The sequence below is a fragment of the Leptonychotes weddellii genome, chromosome 5 (assembly GCF_054177405.1).
Source record: "Leptonychotes weddellii isolate Sample4059 chromosome 5, ASM5417740v2, whole genome shotgun sequence".
NCBI classification, from domain to species: Eukaryota; Metazoa; Chordata; class Mammalia; order Carnivora; family Phocidae; genus Leptonychotes; species Leptonychotes weddellii.
Genome location: NC_138373.1, coordinates 86,577,027 through 86,599,534, shown reverse-complemented (window position 1 = coordinate 86,599,534; position 22,508 = coordinate 86,577,027). Strand labels below are relative to the sequence as shown.

At 37.6% G+C, this 22,508-nt stretch overlaps 1 protein-coding gene and 1 long non-coding RNA gene across 2 annotated transcripts in view; one reads left to right on the top strand and one right to left on the bottom strand.

Annotated features, from left to right (window-relative positions):
* Positions 1 to 22,508, top strand: part of LMNTD1 (lamin tail domain containing 1) — a 147,116-nt gene that overhangs the window by 25,709 nt on the left and 98,899 nt on the right. The gene's annotated exons all lie outside the window — the stretch shown is intronic.
* Positions 12,360 to 22,508, bottom strand: part of LOC145721383 (uncharacterized) — a 155,182-nt gene continuing 145,033 nt past the window's right edge. Inside the window, exon 3 of the long non-coding RNA XR_014145036.1 lies at positions 12,360 to 12,380. This is a non-coding gene — a long non-coding RNA (uncharacterized LOC145721383). The remainder of the gene's footprint in view (positions 12,381 to 22,508) is intronic.

The window sequence follows — 22,508 nt, the reverse complement described above, 5'->3', positions numbered from 1 at the left end:
ATGAGAGGGAGGAGGGTCAGAGGGAGAAGCAGACTCCCCGCTGAGCAGGGAGCCCGACGTGGGACTCGATCCCGGGACTCCGGGATCATGACCCGAGCCGAAGGCAGTCGCTCAACCAACTGAGCCACCCAGGCGCCCCAGCCATATCTCAGTTTAAAAGGATAATCCAGGGTTCAGAGTGGTTAAGAAATAGGCCCCAAGATATAGAGCCTCTACCTGTCACAGCGAGGGCTTCAGTCAGGGTGCTCTGACTTCAAGCCCAAGATCTTTTCCTTATGCCATGATGTTGCCCTATTCAGATCTAATGTTATGTGGACACTTTTACCATGTCATTGCTGAAGTAGCACATTACCAACTCCCTAATCACATGGCTGCACCATAGCCACACATAATTGTACTCTTTATTAGCAAGCTGGGCTCCGCAGGAACTTTGATCTTTTTGAAAAGCTTGTAGTAAAATGCAAAGTCATTATGTATGAGCAATCTAACTCTTAAAAGTGGGAACTTGGTCTGATGGTTGCTACCACCTATCCCTTCAGCTTTTTATTCTAGAATTTCTGTTGTAATTTTATGAAAACCTCCATTGATACTGATACTTTTTCACAATCTTCACTACTCTCCTAAGTTGGCTTCTCTTTTACCAAACTTACAATTCACGACCCATCATTAAATTAATTTACTTGAAAACACATTTAATTCTCTGGCCCCATTTTTCTTGTACTTGCCTGGCTAGACCCCAACCCTTTGTGAGCCTACTAGCTATCTTCTTCTATGCCTGTACCTACTGGAGATTATATCACAACTGTTTCCTGGTTGCACTTTAAATTTGTGATCCCAAGCCTCAAATATACCCTCAGTGGTGCCAAAGGACTTCACTACCTTTCCTTAATAAAACTTCCTTTGGAATCTTTGAAATAACTATTTCATATTTCCTCTCCCTCCAGACCTCCTGTACTCTCTCCCTCCTCATTCTTAGCTAATGACTTGGGCTCATACCTTGAAAAAAATCTAAGCCATTATACAGGAATGCTTGCATTTTATTAAGTCTATTCATTTCTCAGTCTCTGTGCCCCTATTCTCTCTGCCTTCCCTCTTTTTGAAATGGAATGAATGTATCTGCTTCTTTCAGAGGTCAATCCTTCCACTCATACTCAGATCCCACTCACTCTTACCTTTCCAAGAATTTTGTTCTCATAGTTAACCCTCACCTCTGTTCTGTACCACCAATGTCTTTCTCTGCATTGGATCATTCCAGGCAACATACAAACAAGTTCTATAATCTCCCAAATTATAATAACTAAAACCTTCCCTTGACTCTCATGATTTCCTGTGCTATATTTTTCTGGTTTTCCACAGCAACTTCCTCAAAATACTTCCTCAGCTTTCATTCATTCTGGTTACTCTAAGCTTCTGCTTAACTATCCACTGAGTCTGCTCTTGTCAGAGCCATCAGGAATCTCATTATTGCTAGATCCTCTGAGTACTCCTTCTGTTTTCATTGTACCCTCAGAAACACCTGACCCAGTTGTCTAATCCCTTCCTTTTCTCCTTTGGCTTTAAAAAAAAAATGCTCTCCTGCAACTAACTATGGTCAATTTATTAATTGCTTCTCCATCTTTACTTGATCTCTAAATATTGGGACATACCAGAGCGTAATCCTGGCCTGTCTTCTAAATCTATATATATTCTCTCCAGGTGATCTCATTCAGTCCATGACCTTAAATACCAACCATATACAGAAGACTTCATCTGCCATCTGACACCCTTCCCTGAGTTCCAGACTTGTATAATCAACTGACTACCTGTCACCTACCCTTGGATGACAAACAGATTTTTCTGTGGCACTTTCCATCAGAAGTCTATCCAACAGCCATTCCTCCCTTTTTTCTTGCTAAGAGAAACCTTAATTTTGTAGTTACCAGAGGTGATTGAACACCCAGGTGAAACTTGATTAGTCATGGCCTAATCATGGTAGTGCAATTCCTATTGTTAGTGATTGGTTTAAAAATAAAAATGTACATGTGACACAATTCTGGCTAATAAATTGAAAGAAAAATCTGCAGCAGAGCCTCCAGGGACATTTTCCTTGTTATTGAAAAAGACCATGTAAATCAGATCCTTTGTCTTTCCTTTTAATCCCATGGCTATCCCTGTTGTCTATAAGGCCCTCTACAATGGGGACGTAGCTTATCTTTTTCATTCCATACCATTCTTTCCTTTGCTTACTCACCACATTGACCTCCTCTTTATTTTTACATCAAGGTTTCAGGTCCCTTTGCCTTCTCTGTTCCCTCTGCCTGAAATGCTTTTCCTCCAGTTCTTTGCATGGTTTGCTCCTTCTTGTCATGTGGGACTCAATTCAAATGTCATCTGATTTAGAAAGGCTTCCCTTGCTCATTCCATTTTAACTTAGTTACTGTTTAACTCTTATCACAATATAAAATTACCATTTTTATATATTTATTTTCTTGTTTATTTTCTGTCTCATTCACTAGAATATAAGACCCTTGATAAGGTTATTCTTAAGGGAATATTAATCTTCTTTCAAGACTATGATGTTGTATGGTATTTCCAATGCCTAGAACAGGGCTTGACTGTTGTATTTGCTGAATCATTGATATATATCATTCTAATTGGCTGTATTTAAGCTCATATTGGTGATGTGGCATCAGAATGAAATTAATCCACTAAGCATCAGCGAGGGTAGCTCTGACTCAAAATAAAACTTCATAAGAAATTTTCTTAATGCTTTTCTAAAGTGAGGAGGGAAAGGAGATCAAAAGATAGATTTGTTGTTTATACATTTTTTGAAAGGAGAAGAAAGTTATTTGGAAAATAGAGCTAATGTGTATTCTCTGGAGCCTCTAGTACTGGGGGAGATGGCCAAAGAGAGACGAGATGTTTTAGTCCATTCAGGCTGTGATAATAGAATGCCACAGACCAGGAAGCCTTAAACAACGAACATCTGTTTCTCAGTTCTGGAGGCCAGGAAGTCCAAGATTAAGATGCCAGCATGATCCAGTTCTTGGTGAGGACTGCCTTCTAACTGTATCCTTCCATGGTGGAGAGAGAGAGCCTGGTCTTCATCCCCTTGTAAGGACACTAACTTCATCATGGAAGCACCAACTCCATGACCTAATCTAACTGTAATAACCTCCCAAAGACCCCACCCCCAGATACCATCAGAGTGGAGATGGGGACTTCAACATAAGAATTTGGAGAGGATACAAACATTCAGGATATAACATGGGGATATTGGGAATGACAAGCCTCCTTATCTCAAGGCCCCAAATGAAGCAAACCTTACCCTAGATTCTTTAACATTTATTATTTTGCAGTGGCATCTAAATCATAAAATTAAATTGGGTAACATTGGGGAAATACTTTTAAAAGTTTTGGATGTGGGGCACCTGGGTGGCTCAGTCTGTTAAGCATCTGCCTTCAGCTCAGGTCATGATCCCAGAGTCCTGGGATCCAGCCCTGCATTGGGCTCCCTGCTTGGTGGGGAGTTGCTTTTTCCTCTCCCTCTGCCCTTTTCCCCCTCCCCCTGACTCGTGTTTGCTTTCTCTCTCTCAAATAAATAAATGAAACCTTTAAAAAAAGTTTAAAAAATTTTTGGATGAAGCATGGTAGTTGGATTAATGAGGCTGTGCAGCAAGTAAAAGCCCTGGGATTACAGAGTTGAGTTTTAGTGTTTCTGATTGCAAATTCACAATTTTTTTAGTATAAATAATTCTAAGCTACTTTTTAAAAAATTAAATGTCTTATTGTAGTTATATATAATAGTACAAATAATAATGACATACTTATTATTTAAAGAAAAGATTAGAATGGGAAAACAAAGAAATCTCAATGGACCAAGTTTTCAGTAATTATTAGTTTAATTTTTAAATTATGTGTATCTTTAATTATTTCTATGCAACTCTACAGTTCCATAAATTTATCACAAAGTTTGATGTGACATAGCAAATACATTTTAATTTTTTTTTAAATTATTTTAGAGAGAGAACAAGCATGGGAAGGGGGAGGGGCAGAGGGAGAAGGAGAGAGAGAATCTTAATCAAGCTCCATGCTCAACATGGAGCCCAGTGCAGGGCTCCATCTCATGACCCTGAGATCATGACCTGAGCTGAAATCAAGAGTTGTACGCTTAACCAACTGAGCCACCTAGAGGCCCTGCAAATATACATTTTAAATGTTTACCATTGTGAACAAATAACAGTACAAAGAGTTATTATATTACTTGCTGAATTGAGGTAAATTCCAATAAACTTAATAAAGGTAATTACCATTTATTAAACATTATGCTGCTTTCTGAATACACATTATTAATAATCTTCCCAAGTAGGGAAGATATTACTATTATTCCCCATTAACTCATGAGGGAACTAAGACTTACATAAATCATCTCAGGTTAACATTGGTAGTAAGTTCCAGAGACAATATTTGAACCCATGTTTTTCTGATAACAATTCCTTTCCATTGCACCTAGCTTACTATATCAGCTAATAATTTTGTTATTGTAGTTTGTTTTTGCAGCCGAATTATTAGTTTATAGTAACCAACTTGTAAGGAAAGGATATTGGGACATAAATGTTACCTAATCTTGGTAAAATTCAAATTTTGAGAACTTAATATACTTTTATAAAAATAAATATAAACAACCTCAACATAATAAAGGCCATACATTAAAAACTCACAGCTAACATCATACTCAATGGGGAAAAACTGAGAGCTTTTCCTCTAAGAGCAGGAACAAGACAAGGATGCCCACTCTCACCACATTTATTCAACATAGTACTAGAAGTCCTAGCCACAGCAATCAGACAACAAAAAGAAATAAAAGGCATCTAAATTGGTAATGAAGAAGTAAAACTTTCACTATTTGTAGGTGACATGATACTATATATTGAAAATACTAAAGACTCTGCCAAAAAACTACTAGAACTGATAAATGAATTTAGTAAAGTTGCAGGACACAAACCCCATGGACAGAAATCTATTTCATTTTTATGTACTAATAATGCAGCAGAAAGAGAAATTAAGAAAACACTCCCATTTACAATTGTAGTAAAAAGAATAAAATAACTGGGAATAAATTTAACCAAGGTGGTGAAAGATCTGTATTCTGAAACCTATAAAACATTGATAAAAGAAAATGGAGACAACACAAAGAAATGGAAAGACATTCCATGTTCATGGATTGGAAGAACAAATATAGCTAAAATGTCTATACTACTCAAAGCAATCTACACATTTAATGCAATAGCTATCAAAATACTAACAGCATTTTTCACAAAACTAGAACAATAATTCTAAAATTTACATGGAACTACAAAAGACCCCAAAGAACCAAAGCAATCTTGAAAAAGAAAACAAAACTGGAGGTATCATAATACCAGATTTCAAGTTATATTACAAAGCTGTAGCAATCAAAATAGTATAGTACTGGCATAAAGATAGACACATAGATCAATGGAACAGAATAGAAAACCCAGAAATAAACCCACAATTATCTCATCAATTAATCTTTAACAAAGGAGGCAAGAATATGGAATATGCAATGGGAAAAATAGAGTGTCTTCAACAAATGGTGTTGGAACTAGACAGCTGCATACAAAAGGATGAAACTGGACCAAGTTCTTACACCAAACACAAAAATAAATTCAAAATGGTTTAAGGACCTAAATGTGAGAGCTGAAACCATAAAAATCCTAGAAGGAAGCACAGGTAGTAATTTCTCTGACAACGACCATAACAACATCTTTCTAGATATATGTCCTGAGGCAAGTGAAACAAAAGCAAAAATAAACTGCTGGAACTACATCCAATGAAAAGCTTCTATGCAATGAAGGAAACAGTCAACAAAAGTAAAAGACAACCTATTGAATGGGAGAAGATATTTTTAAATGACATCTCTGATAAAGAGTTAGTATCCAAAATATACAAAGAACTTACACAACACCAAAAATCAAATAATCAATTAAAAAATGGGCAGAAGACATGAACAGACATTTCTCCAAAGATGTACAGATGGCCAGCAGACACATGAAAAGATGTTCAACATCACTCATCATCAGGGAAATGTAAACCAAAACCACAATGAAATATCACCTCACATCTGTCAGAATGGCTAAAATTAAAAAGACAAGAAACAACAGGTGTTGATGTGGATGTGAAGAAAAAGGAACCCTTGTGCACTGTTGGTGGGAATGCAAACTGGTGCAGTCAATGTGGAAGACACTTTGGAGGTTCCTCAAAAGTTAAAAATAGAGCTACCCTACAATCCAATAATTGCACTACTAGTTATTTACCCCCAAAATACAAAACCACTAATTCAAAGTGATACATGCACCCCCATGTTTACTGCAGCATTATTTACAATAGCCAAATTGTGAAAGCAACCCAACCATTCCATCAATAGATGAATAGATAAAGAAGAAAAGACGAGGTGGTATATATAGAATAGAATAGAATATTATTTAGCCATGAAAAAGCATGAAATCTTGGCCATTTGCAACAACATGGATGGAACCAGAGAATGTAATGCTAAGCAAAATAAGTCAGTCAGTGAAAGACATATACCATGAATTCCATGTGTGGAATTTAAGAAACAAAACAAATAAAGAGAGAGAGAGAGAGACAAACCAAGAAACAGACCCTTAAATATAAAAAACAGATGAGTACCAGAGTGGAGGTAAGTGGAGAAATGGAAAAACAAATAAATAAATAACAGAATGCTTTTACCTTTATGTCTTTACCAGACTTACTCTATGGTCATCCATCTATACACTCAAAATGTATTTGTTGAGCCAGGAATAGTAGTAAATGCAGATACTAATTTTTTTTGACACTAATTTTTGTCAGCATTCTTAATAATAAGCACTTCCTGGCATCCCATAATGTTTACAGTATGAGTAAATGAACAGAAAACTAAAATAAACTTCAAATTAAAGATACCTTCCTTCAATGAGTTGATATTTTGTTACTATTGTAATGTCTTGGATAAAAAAAAATTGTTTTTAGATTCTGGGAATTAGGATATGGACATCTTAGGGCCATTATTCAGCTTACTATAGATACATTTTATAAATTAAAAAGATAGTAAACATGGTTTTACAACATGTAATTTGTGATATAAAAAGTAAAGTAGTACACATTCTCATACACTAAGAGTGGAAGTCTGAAATTGCATATACTTTCTGGAGTTTCAGTTAGCCATATAGTGTGTTTGTTTGCTGTTTGCTGTTTTGGCAGAACACAACAGCATTTGTTTGTTTGCTGATGATTGATTGATTTATAACTGAAGTATAGTTGACATAAAATATATATTAGTTTCAGGTGTACAACATATTGGATAATAAATTTTTTAGCAATTGTTGAGATATATCAATGCTTCTTAGTATATTCACAAACTTGTGCAATCACCACAATATAATTTTAAAACATTTTCATCACCCCAAAAAGAAACCCCATACTCATCAGCAGTCATTCCTCATTCTTCTGTCCCCATGCCCTAGCATGAGTCAACCACTAATCTATTTTCTGTCCCTATAAATTGACCTATTCTGGATATTTCATATAAATGGAATCATATGATTTGAGGTCTTCTCTTACTGGCTTCTTTCCCTTAGCAGAATGTTTTCAAGGTTCATCCCTTTTGTAGCATGCATCAGTACTTCATTTCTTTGTATCACTGAATAATATTCTATTGTATGGATCTATTACTTTTGTTTATCCATTCATCAGCTGATGGACATTTGGATTGTTTCTGCTTCTTGGTTATTATGAACAATGCTGCTATGAATATTCATGCACAAGTTTTCATGTGGACATATGGTTTTATATCTCTTGGGTATATATCTAGGAGTGGAATTGTTAAGTCATAAGGTAACTTTAACACTTTCAGAAACTGACAAACTGTTTTCCAAACTGGTGGCACCATTTTCATTCCCACTAGTAATGTATGTGGCTTACAATTTGTCCACATACTCACAAACATTTCTTATTGTCTTTTTCATCATAACCAGCCTAGTGTGTGTGAAGTGGCATCCCATTGTGGTTTTGATTTTCATTTCTCTAATGACTAATGATGTTAAGCATCTTTTTATGTGCTTGTTGTCCATTTGTATATTGGTCTTTGAAAATATATCTGTCAAATCCTTTGACCATTTTTAAACTGGATTATTTGTCTTTCTATTTTTGAGTTGCAAGTGTTGTTTATATATTTTGGACATGTTCTCTATCAGATTTGCACATATTACCTTTCATTCAGTGGATTGTCTTTTCACTCTTTTTTTTTTTTTTTGAGAGAGAGAGAGAAAGTGTGTGAGATGGGAGGGATAGGGGAGAGGCAGAGGGAGAGAGATAATCTTAGGCAGGCCCCATTTTCAGCACAGAGCCCGATTTTTGTGTGTGGTGTGAAGAAGGGTCCAACTTCATTTTTTTTTTTTTTTGCATGTGAATATCTAGTTACCCAAGAATAATTTGTTGAAAACACAATTCTTTCCCCCTTTGAATTGCCTTCTTCACACCACAAAACTAGCGATCTGAATTCAAGTTAAAGGTAATATATGCAATTCAATCATTGTATTCAAATTTCACCTTTTATAACATTCTTTGCCTTTCAAAGAACAGGACTGGCTGCAAGCAAGATATTTTCCCCAAGTTAATTTAATTCATGTTCATGAATATATGCAATAAAATGTAGTTATTACCATATGCACTATGGAATAAACACATGCACATTTAGATAATTTATGGGTAATATGTCCTTTGGTGATTCCAAATGACAGAAATCATCCACAATTTCAGAAGGAATCTGGAAAATTTAATTGAATGAACTGTGTGTGATGTGGGAGGGTCTCTTTCCAAAAACATTTTCACTAATTTAAGTTTATAAAGTGTGATCCTCTCCAGTGCTTCTTCTCTCTAGGGTTGTTTTTATCCCTAGCTCCTGAAGGACATTCAGGGCATGTTAACATTTCTCTTGTGACAGAAAATGACCCATGGAAAGAACTGATTAGCGATTGCACACAGTACTGTGGGGGGAAAAAAGTCATCATGAGATTTGAAACTGTTCCTTTTAACAACAGTGTCTGTACATAGAGTTGTACAAAACCATTTCATGAATGAATGAAAGAAAGAAAGAGAGAGAGAGAAAGAAAGAAAGAAAGAAAGAAAAGGAAAGAACAAGCCTCCCTCCCTCCATGGATGCCTTTTCACAGGTGCATCATCACCACTCAATGAGAAGTGGAACACTAAACTATTGTCATTTATAAGCAGTAGTTACAGGGAAAGAATCTGGCCCTTGAAAGGGGTCATTACACTGCCAAATAGACTTTATCTGACCCTCTTGTTAGCATGTAAAATTCCCTTTGTAGTATAAGCCCAGAGAAAGGAAAAAAGGTAGCATAAGGGTGTTTTCTGGGCAGGGAATTGGGTTCTGTGGAATAGATACTTTTTTTATTGTAGAATATTCTTTACCAGACTTACTGACTTACTGCTATTCTATAAATGCAATGCAAGAGTACATCAAACATTTTCTCAAATGACTGAATTTAAAGGCCTTTTTTGAAAGAATCATAAAACAAATCTCTTTAATCAAGAAAAGCCATTGTCTGTTGTATTCTCAAGTGATGTTCAAGCTCTCTGAGAATGTTTTTGAGATTTCACATTGGGTGGGAACAATTTTTTATGATTATTCTGTTGAAAATTCTATCGGCTGCCTGAAACTCTCCAGCCTGTAAATAAACATGGAGAAATAGTGACATAGACTACAACATGTGCTAAAAAATTGTAGAACAAGGTTTCCAATCTCCACTGTACTTTATTTATAATATGTACACTTCTTTTCAGTGGGAAAGGACAAAACTTTTTGGTTCCAGTTAGTTCTGTTAGAAAATTCAGCCCAGAGAATCACTAGGTATATTAATCAAATTGTACTTTTGTTCACAAAACACGAATTCCATAGCAATTCCTGCTTTTTTGGAAATAAAGAGTTATACCTGTCGTTTACATAAGGGAAGAAATATCATTGATTTGGCAGCATTTTAAAATAATGGCACATTTACTTAATTGAACAAAATCTTTGTTGAAGTATAAAATATACACAAAAATATAAATATTATGAATACTCATGTCTATAAATTTTAACAAACTTAACACACCTGTGTAGCCAGCACCCAAATCTGAGACAATATCCCCCAAATCCCCTTTATTTAATCTTTTTAAAAAGGACTTGATATTGCTTGTTTAGAAGTTTGAAAAGGTAGCTGAATAGTCATTTTTCTGGCACACTTTTTTCTTAGGCAATTTAGAAGGACCCAACAGTATTTGTCATCACTTTCAGACAGATGAAAAAGTACACTAATAGGGAAGAAGAGATAAGTATAACTCTACTTTCTTTTCCATTCAGTATAGGAGGGACATTTATATAAAACCACAAGAGAAATAAGCAATTTGTGAAGAGGACTGAATTAGTTTTTAAAATTCTCAGACGCTTGAAGATGATGATTTTAGGGAACAGGTTTTGTGCACAGCCCAGACTGCTGGGGGCCACCACTAGAGGGAGGCAGAGGTACAACCCCAGGCTCTCAGGCTGTCTCCGGGGCTGGCATTGGGCCTGCTTTGGTGGTGGGGAGGCCAAGGCCCAGGCAGGGCTCTGGCAACTGCCAGGATGAAAAAGACTTTCTGAACAAAGAAAGTCCACTTCCTAAATGAAGAGACAGGAAGGTAAGGAGTAAGTACAGGGGTCTGAAAAGAGCAGGCTTAAGAAATTAAGCAGGCCCCGAATGAACTACACCAGGGTGTCCAACTGGAGGAGGCAGAGAAGGTTCTAGTACCCCTCAGAGCAGACCAGACTATGGGGGGATAGGGTCCATTTCACAGGAATTGTTCAGTTTGTTCCCTGACATTATAGATACAGAAACAGAACCCAAGGGGTATTCCAGTTGCAGGGATATAAATGATGATGCTTGGACCAGAATAGCCATCCCCCAGCCTCCAGAGCTCATTTTATTCTCTGTTATTACTCAGGTCAGGTCATTTTACTACTTTGTATTACTGAGTTGTATTGGAAAGATGTTATGGCTCAGAAGCCTGAAAAACACAAATTGAAAACTTAGGGCTAGGCAGTTGGTTAAGGAAGTTTTGTGGGGATGCTGTGAAATTGGAGTCACGTTATTACTCAAGTGGAGCCCATTGTGCTAACTTTCTGCTCAGCTGGCTAGGAAAAAATGAGGAGTAAGTGTAAATGGAAAGGCCCTAGCCACAGAAATAAGCCCATTAACACTCTGCTCTGGTGTATTTGTGTGTGTGTATTTGGTATGTATGTTCTGAGTGTGCCCAACATTCTTGGATCTGTTGTGGCTATTGTAATGCTATTATGTACTTTTGGTCTACAGAACTCAGTTTTTTTCATATAGCAGCTGAAATAATAGAAAGTTTCAATTGCAAGGGCAATGTGTGGACACATGGATGCTTGTCATATTATTTGCCTGTAGACAGAGGATACAGATAACTTGTTTTATAAAAGTGTTTGTGATCTCTATGTGTTTTAAAACCCAGGTCACATGGTTAAATGTAATTAGCTTTAAGCTAAAGAACACACACCTAAATAATGCAGATAATGGTGGCTCAATCCTCCTTTACCTTGGACAACAGTTAGCATTATTTAAACTTGTAAAACTTAGTGGATGGGTTTGGGCTGCTCAGTTAGCTCCATTATCAGGCTCTCTAGCTATGGCCAGCTAGCTCTTTTTTTTTCTACTTTCAACAAGTGAAGGTCATTGGTTTAATCCTTTTATTAACTCTAGCTTTGGTCTATGCCACAGCTGTGGACTGAGTATCTCTTCCTAGTTTTCTGTTTTGCAAATGACTATTTCTGAAAATAAGGGAGACTAATGAAAACTGGCAAAGTTTGGTAACTTCGTGGATAGTATTCAGCTTAAGACTGATGGCAGACTTCCAGGATATTTCTAAGCCTAAGAGGTATGATTCTGTCACTTAACCACTTCTGAAAAGAAAGATCACTGACTCAGGAACAACTCACATTGCATCCTGATTCATGGTGTGATGGTTGTGTCCTTTTCACATGTAAAAGGTATTTTCAGTGCATGTTTTCAGTGCAAGAGCAGTCACGGGGAGTTCTGGTGGATCCAATGCCAGTGCAAATCAAGTCTGGCCTGAAGCTACATTAGGCTCTGAGGTACACAAGCCCAGTGAAGACAGGCGCATACCTGAGGTGCACACACACAGCCACATCCCAGGAAACACCGAAGGTCGGATGCAGGGAAGCTGAATTCTGTCATCAGGTGCAACTTTGAGTGCAAGCCACAAAGGGCCAAGGGACAGCAGGTAGAGCAGACCCTGGCAGCATCCTGGAATGGAAACAGGAGAGAGAATGGAGGCGAGTGATGTGAGAGATTTGAGGCACTTGCTGTAGACAGGAAGTGTATCTGAGGGTGTATTGTTAGTATCTGTTGACCATGCATATGGCCACGTATGTGGTATACAGACCAGAGTACGGGATCAGAGCAGATACCCAGTATTATTGCAGAATGAGATATTTCACTTTAATGGACTTTCCAAATACCTGAAACAACTCTAAAATGCCATAATTCGTACATTCATAATTGCCAGGGAAACCTTTTCAATGGATTATATATTCCTTGAATGGGAAGTAATCAGAGAGGAAAACAAACCATGAGAGACTCTTAACTCTAGGAAACAAACTGAGGGGAGGGCGGTGGGGGGATGGGGCAATTGGGTGATGGGCATTAAGGAGGGCACGTGATGTGATGAGCACTGGGTGTTATATGCAACTGATGAATTATTGAACTCTACATCTGAAACTAATGATGTACTATATGTGGGCTAATTGAATTTAAATTAAAAAAAAGCTTAAATAAACAACAAAAAAGGATTATATATTCCTTCACCTTCTAAATCAGAATGTATAAGTTCAGCATAAGCCTTACTAGATGACCATCCCTAACTGCTTTAAAATAGTGAACACTTCAGGTTTATTAAGCTCAGACAGACTTCTTGTCCATTCAGGAAATATAGTCTCCCCAGAGTAACACATTTTAAAAAGCTATGTTTATTTATTTATTTTTTGTATTTTTTTTCTCTAGCAGTGTGATGGTGTTTCTTATTACATCTAACCCTTTCTCATGTGTTTACCTTTATTAGACCTTCCCTTTTCCTCTACTGCCAACTTATTTCTGATTTATCTGTTTGGGGCTACAAAAACAGATGTTCAGGTTTGTTAAAATTATGTGTAAAACAAGATGGTCCTGAGAAAATGTTATGAATTAAGCATATAAGCTTTAATACCTGAATGTCCAACGTCAAACATCTATTTAAACTACTCAGGATCCTTTTGGTGCCTTTATGTTATGTTTTGTTTTACTTTGTTGGTTTTCAAGGTTGAGACTGTCAGGGGTCATCTCTGACTATGTGAGGTATTCACATAATCTGAAATGTTATTTGGCACTATACATTTGCTGTCATGTCTTTCCTAGAACTGTGACTGGCCCAGAGTAAGGGCTTAACAAACATTTATTGTGAGAATAATATATTGATGAGTGAAGGCAGGACATGTAGTTTCTGTCCTGCAAAATTCAGCTACCTGCCCAGGTCAGCAGAAGACACATATAAGTATTAACTTAGAATGATGTGAGTAAAAGCCAATGATGCTGGTATCATTTTGCAGGGGTCACAAACCCAAGGTCAAGGGCAACACTGGCCAGCACAACCTTTTGTTTTATGTCAGTGCCTATGGATCATGCATGAACTCCCTAGTTCACTGGCCTTATCACTGCTTTGTTGTTTCACACTTGGCCAAGTCATATTTAGATTACCTGTTTCACATACCCTGAGGGTGTTTGGATTTTCAGGTCCCTGAGTTGCTGTCTTATATTTTCACCATACAAGGCAGTACTAGATGGTGAGAAACATGTTCAAAACCCAAACTCTTGATTCCCATCCAGTCCCAAGCCTCCCTTCCCACAGCCTTCCCCAACTCAGTAAATGTGCCCTTTCAAATGCTGAAAACCATAGGGCTGTTCCTCTCTTTTTTTCATATCCGCCATTCACTCTGTCAGCAAATGATATTACCTTTGAAAGATATTTAGAATTTAAGTATTTCTCAATACTCTCATTGCTACTACTTTGGTCCAAGCTATGATCACCTCGAGCCCAGATTATTGTAATAGCCCCTGACTGGTCTATCTGCTTCCACACATGTGCTCTTACACTTCTCCCCACAGGGAGATCCCTTTACTTTGGAAGTAAATCACAGCAGATCTCTGTTCAAAACCCCCTATTAGTTTTATGTCTCACTCAGTGTAAAAGCTGAGGTCCTCTCCATGGCCTGTAGGCCCAGTGCCTTCCCTTCCCCCACTTCTCCAACCATCTGTCTTACTGCCTTCCTCTTTGTTCGCTATGGACCATACACACTGGCCTCCTATTGTGCTGGAATATCCCCAGTGCTCCCATCTAATGGCCCTTGCACCTGCTTTTTCTTCTATTTGGACCCTCTCCCATTCAATAACCAAATGACTCATTTCCTTTTCTCCTTTTGGTGGGTGCCCAAATGTCCCCATTTTGGATAAGCCTTCCACAACTACCCTAGCTAAAATAGCATCCCCACATCATCTTCTAGCCCCTTTACCCTGACTTATTTTCTTCACAACTCCTTACCTGATATTAAATATTTATTAGTCTGCCTCCTCCCTCAAGAATGTAATCTCTTCCTGAGGGGAGGGACTTTGTTCATTACTGTATCTCAATGTGTAGAAAAAAAGCCAGTTTTATTGGCCCAATCATTTCTTTAATGAACAAATACATGAATAAGTGAAAGCAAAAAGTAGCAAAGAGATTTATTTATGCAAGAAATATTTATTATGTGTTAATGTGCCACACACTGTCCTGGGCCCTTGGAATGCTTCAGTGAACAAACCAGGAGAAAGGTGCTCTTGTGGAGTCAGGCACTAACAATGAACAGAGATGAAGAGAGCAGACAAGGAAGCAGCCCAGGACAGTGGTTCACAGCCCAGACTCTGATGTTAGCTCACTTGGCTTTGAGTCTCCTCCCTGCCACTTACCCGACTCTCTTGAACAAGTCACTTAAGCCTTTGATGCTTCAGTTTCTCTCCATCTGTAAAGCTGGGGTGACCTCTCTATTGCTTAGTGTTGGTGAGAATTATGAGACACAGTGCACATAAAACATTTGACATGTGGCAAGAATTCAATAAATATTGAGCATCATTAGAGCAAATGAAGACATGGAAGCCAAACAGTACTGGCTTTGAGATGAATACAATCCACAAAAGGTTTTGTAAGAGGACCAAGGTGACCTGGTGCTTGAAGCTGCAGTATTATGTTTAGTAAATCTATATTCAACACAAGGAAAAGAAGCCAGTTCAAAGAAAAGGTGCATAGAGGCAAGTCAAACTGAATGACTCACTCTGTGCTAATCTGCTCTGTACCTAGAGCATGGACAAATGGAAGAGTCATGTGACAGAAGCAGCAGTTTTTGTGTTGCTGTGGCACAAAAGCCAGTAAATTTACTCCTATTTTGTTGAAGGAAAAGAACATTTATATTGAAAGGGTCTATTTTACTGCTTTTCCTTTCCTTCAGAGAAACAACCAAAAAGAAGAGAGATTCATAAAATTTATTTTACTAACTGTAAAAAGTAGAATTGAGAGCATAGAATTAAATGGAATTGTACTAAGAGGATGTTGAAGTTCCTGATAATGTAACAAAAGTCCCTTTTGGGTTTTTTGTTTGTTTGTTTGCTTTGTTTTTGTTTTGCTGAAATGTCCTTTAAAAGCACTGTATGGAAAATCACCATAGGTGTTGCTAGTTCATCTAAAATACAATCATGTATGGGAACATAGAGTTTCCTCTGGGAGAGCAGCTCTGTCATAACTGGAAATAAAGTATGGCAATAGCCAAGCTTTTTTTCCTTTTCTCAGCATAGTACACCTGAATTTCAAGCAGAGCTAAAGGAGAGTCTAAATCATAAAATACACATGGTCATCTATGTGTATATTTCAAATCTCTTGAATATTTATAAAGCTGAAGTTTTTAGAGATACAGAGTTCAAAGATTCTCTGAATGGTGTCAGACACTTCTACTCTAACTCTGAGTTATTTGATTATAGCCAGAATTTACATGTAGGACAAAAACCTTACAACAAATATTTCAAAAAAAAGAAAAAGAAAGAATTAGCAAATCTATCCATGGTCAGCCTTGGTGAGAATTCTCTTGCATTAGTTATGCCCAGGATAGCTTGACCATCCATTTAGCCAAAAGTAGTCCGTGCCTGGGGCATGACCATGGAGGGAAAAGGCAGATGTGCCAGGGAGGGACTCCAGGTGGCCCTGTGCATTGCATCACCTGCTAAGGGCTGGGAACTCACTTTGGAAAAATGGCAGAATGAGCACCTGCAGTCTTAGATCATGCTTTCCTGGATCTCAGCCTGACTACCACCAGCCAAACTGCTCTAAAGAACCATCTGGAGATGTGAATATTCTTCTAAACAACTTCTTAAGACAAAGACAGACCCAAGGGATGTTAGAGGGCAGATGATGGTGGCTGATCTCTACTAAGCATTTTATGAACTGATTACAAAAGGCAAACTTTGAACTTTGAGTTTATTATATATTTTACTTGCACTGGGAAGAAGTGAAAAGAGTTACAATGTGTTTTAGCTTGTTCATTCTATATTTTGTCATTTAGAATTTTTATATTTTAAGTCAAATTGATAATCCTTTTTATATTTTTCATTTTGGTTTTATTTGGAGCATAAAGTTGGAAAACTAGTTAATAATATATAAAAGGTTGATGAGTACATACCACCAACCCAGCAGTTCTACTTCTGTGGCTATATTCTAGAGAAACTGCTGTGTAAGTGCACGGGCAAACACATAACAAAGGTGTTTTTTGCAGTATTGTTTTTAATAGCAAAAATTTGGGAACAATCTAAATGTCACGGAGTAGGGAAATGGATAAATAAATTGAAGCAAGGTATAGAATGTTCTTACAATGCTACGGCAAAGACTGTGAATCAATCAAACCTGTTTCCCCTTCTGGGCTAAGTCATTTCACACTAATGAAAATGGGTGATAAATTTCAGTCATTATTTAATGAATGGCTTTTTAAGTGTTAAGTACTATGCTAGGTGCCATGGGTACAGTAGGAAGGAACACCTGCCTTCATGAAGATTATAGCCTTGCCATTTTTGTACCTTACTAATCAAAGTATGATCTTGAAATTAATTTCAGGTTATCATTTGATTATTTTAGCAGACGGTTTGGTCTCAGAGCCTATTAAATTGCATTGATAAATATTCAAATTGATGTCAAATGATTTTACTGAGAAAAGAGCAAATCCTTGACTTTTGATTCAATTTTGGCTTCTCTGATTTCTAATGCCTCCTTCCTTTCTAGGCCTAGGTGCCATACTGCCAGCCTTCCTGAAGGTCTCACCATAAGGAGAAAGGAGAATTGATAAAAATCACTGCCACTAAGATCTTTCTAGGGACTTATTAACATATTGCTCCAACCCCAACAGCATTTCCATTTTAAGGGAGAAAAGTCTTGAACCCAAAGCATTGGTATTGCAAGTATCACTAATGGTATTGCAAGTATTAAACTTTTATATCTACCCCTCAGAATTCTTCTCTTTCATTTATGCCACCGATTCTCAGCTCCAGCTGAACACTAGAATCACCAGGAGAATTATTCTAAAAGACACTGATGTCTGAGCCCCAATCAAGACCAATTAAATCAGAATCCTCAAGGGTAGAGCCTGGGACTAAGAATTTTCTAAAAGCTCCTGGTGCAAGCTTAATTGGCTGCCATGTTTGAGATTAAACATATCCATCTCAAATAAAATCCTACAGTCATCTGGACACATAAACAACCACAGAGGAACAAATATGAAGTTGTGAAGGCAGTTTTAAAATCATGATGGTGGGGCGCCTGGGTGGCTCAGTCAGTTGGGCATCTGCCTTCAGCTCAGGTCATGATCTCAGGGTCCTGGGATGGAGCCCATGTTAGGCTCCCTGCTAGGCAGGGAGCCTGCTTCTCCCTCTCCCTCTGCCCCTCCCCCTGCTTATGCTCTCTTTCTCTCAAATAAATAAATTAATTAATTAATAACATCATGATGGTATTCATCTGAAAAAGTTAAGATTGGGGAAGTGATTAAGAGAGACAGGCCCTGGAGACTAGGTAAGTTTGTGTCATTGCTGCACACACTAGCTGTATGAGTGTGTACATCAATCCCTGGGCCTGTAAAATGGGGACAAGAACAACACCTACCTCTTATAAGACCATTACAAATATTAAATACTTAGAAAAGTGTCTGCCCATTACCATTATATCCTTCTAGAGTTGCTTCAAATTTTGCTTACTCTAAAATTTCCCTTGAGTCCCCGAGGAAGAGTAAATTGCTCCGTTCTCTGGCCCCACACACCCTCCAATGAGACTAGTATTATTCACCTATTTATCACTTGGCACTGCAGGTGATGTAATTTTTTGTCTGTCTCCCCTTATGACAGTTTTTTGTCAAGTATGATGAGGCATTTCACACTGAGGAAGATTATTTTATCACTAAGGAAATAAACATCAATCCTTATTTTACTGAATTCTTATCACCCTCCCCTATTTTAACTCTCTGAGAAAGTAGAAGCCCCCAGAAGAGAACTCCTACAAGCTCCCACATCAGTGCCAATACATCCTGCCTTCCCCGTCACCATGGGTGAATGATCCACTCTCCTGGTAAAGGCCACCCCTTCCACCAGTCCATGAGGTCTCATCCATTCTTGTCTACTGAGACACCTGCCTTCTGGACTTGACCAGCATCAGTAGAGTGTCTGGTATTGGTGAAGCCTCAGAACCTAGAGGCTACTCTGGACTGGACAGAGACACTGGAGTTCTGTAAAAATCACCCATTGCCTAGGTACTACTCATTAAAAATAAAGAAAAACCCTATACCCAACAGGGCCTCAACTTTAATATTAACTTTGATGTTAATATTAATTTGGGGGCCATTATTCAGCCATTAACATTAATGTTAATATTAAAAGCAGCTAAGAAAAAACAAGACTTAGCCAGAGTTTGTGAGTCTTAGTAGCTGTGCAAATTTCTAAACTTCCCTGAGCTTCAATTTCTCTTTTGTAAAATGCATTATTGTAAGGATTAAATGATAGTTTAACAATTCTGACACATAGTAAGTACTCAGTAAATATCGGCTATTATTATTGATTTATCTGTTTTTCCTTAAGTATTTCTTCCTTAGAGAGCCCTTCCCTAACCACACTGTCTTAAATAATATCAGTCATATTACTCTCTGTTCTCTTACCCTTCAGTCTTTATTTTCTTCATAGACCTTATCACTAACGTGTGTGTGTGTGTGTGTGTGTGAGAGAGAGAGTTCTGCCTTCCCTATTGTAAGTAAACATAAGGACAGGGATGTTGTTGGTTCACTGCTAGGTCAGGAATAGTGTCTGGCACATGATAGGCACTTAACAAATATATATTGAATAAGTAAATGAATGATTATATTCCATATGCTCATAATTTAGGCAGAAGCATGCTAAAATCACCTGAAATAAAAGACAACTTATTTTTAAAGTTAGTAAACCATTCCAGTTTTTACCACCTCATACTGGTGAGAAATACTTTCTTATGACAACTAAATTACTAACATTAAGAAATAATTTATGGCAAATCTTTTTTTTTTAATTTATGGCAACTCTTAATTTCTTTCCATTTACTCTCTAGTTTATGGATTGGAGAACTACTGATCACTATCTTCCCAGTGACCATTTTTGAGTTAATGAGCATTAATAAATCCCTCCTCAACCTCCTCATTCCTGGCCTGAGAAATTTCAGTGTCTTTACTTTCTAATAATTAAAATATATGGTTCTATGTGGTTCTCTTCTGAATCGCATCCAAAATCTTCACATCCCTCTTTGGTTTGGAGTTCAGAATTGGAAAGGGTGTTTTATTACTGACCACTGCACAGTATAATTGCTGAATTACCTCATAAGTTCTATTAGGGTTCTCCTATTTAAATATCCAGGAATCACGCTTTTGTATTTTACTGAGTTACATCACTGACTTGTGGTCAGCATGTTATTCACAATGACCTCAGGAACTTTTTCTGCCCAACTTCTACATACCCAGCCCATCCTCATCTGTTGCACAAGGAGTTTATTTTGCTACCTATGTTTTTCCCTTTTAACTGAGCTTCATTCTGTCTTAGGCCACTGTTTTAGCCTGAATTGTGTCCCTCCCAAAATTTATATGTTGGAGTCCTAACCCCCCACTAACTCAGAATGTGACTATATTTGGTGATAGGGTCTTTAAGGAGGTAATTAAGGTAAAATGAGGTCATTAGGGTGGGCCCTACTCCAATATGACTCACAGAAGGAAACCCATGTGACGACAGAGAGAAGGCAGCCAATCTGCAATTCAAGTCGACCTCAGAAGAAACAAACCCTGCCAATACCTTGATCTCTGACTTCTAGCATCGAGAACTATAAGAAAATAAATTTCTGTTATTTAGGCCACCCAATCTGTGGTACTTTGTTATGGCAGCCCTAGCAAGCTAATACAGCCACTTTTCCTATTTACCAAGCGTATTTTGAATTCTGATACTGTCTCCCTACACTCTGCTTGCAAAGTGTGATTTGCTCTTCTGCAGTTAACCTCTGTCACTGTGTTCTCTTCTGGGTTTCTGAAAATTAATTTTAGAAGGAAAACACCCAAAAGAGAATGGGCACCAAGTTTGTTGCACAGGATAGGCTCATGGAAGGTAAATTAAACTTTAGTCTTGGTTCCAGTTCATACTTCACTACTCTGAGGGATATTTGGAAAAGCACCCACGAGCAGGTAGGTGTGCAGGAAGTCAGCACTAAAGGTGTTACCCAGACCAAACAATTGAGGATTTGGGATGAATTGAGCTTACCAAGGGAATGCATCTGTACAGACCAGATAATACCAAGGACTGAGCTGTAGGAAGCATCAGGGTTGGCGGAAGGAAGAGCTGGAGAAGCCAGAAATGGAGCCAGAATGGCAGCTGATGAGGCAGAAAGAGAACCAGCAAAATGCTTATGAAATTTAACAATCAAAAGCTCTCTCATCTTCCTCCACCCCTTCTGTCAGCATCCCTACTGGCACCGGCCATTAATGACTTACCTCAGTAAACCCAATGGACACTTTTTGCAGACCCTGTCTTTTTTTATTTTAACCCTCTGGGAGCACTTGATATTGACAATCATTCCTACTTTTTTGAAATATTCTCTTCCTTTGCCACAGTGCTCTTTTCTGGTCTTCCTCCTGTCCCTCTGACTGCTATCCCACTGCTGTTCAGTTTCCCTCTCCTTTAGTAACTCTTCAAATGCCAGTTTTATTTAGGAATCTGCCTTTGCCCCACATCTCACTTAACACATCTCTCTCATATCAGCCACTTCTGTAGCTCTCTGTCCCCATTATAGGTGGTACCCTATTTCCGGAACTTCTCCAAATACTTTGTCTCTTCCCAATATTTAATTTCCCTGTGACCCATCCTCAACAAGATTCTGTTATTTTTTTAATATACCAATTTCATTCATGCAATCATCCACTCATTTATTCTCTCAATAACTATGTACAAGGTGTTATGTGCCAGGCACCATTCAAAGCACTGAACTACAAAGTTAATGACCAAATGAGACTCATTTACATTTTACCAGAAGCCTTCAGTTCCTAAGTCCAAAAGAGTAAGTAGGGATAATAATAGTCTACTTTTGTTACAGTTTACATAATGTGCATGTACAGATAAATGATAGATGATAGATCGATAGATAGATGATAGATAAAATACCATGTGATGCTCATAACAGTTCCATGAAATAGATTGGACAGATACCATTTTAACCTCAGGAAAGTCAAATTCATTGATTCTGACAAAATTATCTTTATTTATTTATTTTTATTTTTTATTTTTTTAGATTTTATTTATTCATTTGAGACACAGAGATAGAGAGAGAGAGCATGAGCAGGGGGAGAGGCAGAGGGAGAGGAAGAAGCAGGCTCCCCACTGAGTCAGGAGCCCGATGCGGGGCTCAATCCCAGGACCCTGGGATCATGACCTGAGCCAAAGGCAGACGCTTAACGAATGAGCCACCCAGGTGCCCCAAAATTATCTTTTTTTAAAAATAAAGATGCATTTCTCTTCTATTTTAATTTTAAAAGTAAACATAATAGTTTTGTTTTTGGATTTTCAAAAAAGCTTAGAAATTATTCTCAATTAAAATAGTTTTTCTCCAATTATTCAAAAAATTACTAGAATTTCATTTATGAAGTGATCAAATTTACTAATAATAACCTTTCATTATAAGTTTTATAGAAGGATTTAAATGTACCAGAGGATTGACTAGATAAAGTTGATAGGTAGCAATTGAATGTTGTATTTTCTTCCAATGAACCTTTTGATATATTTTTTTTT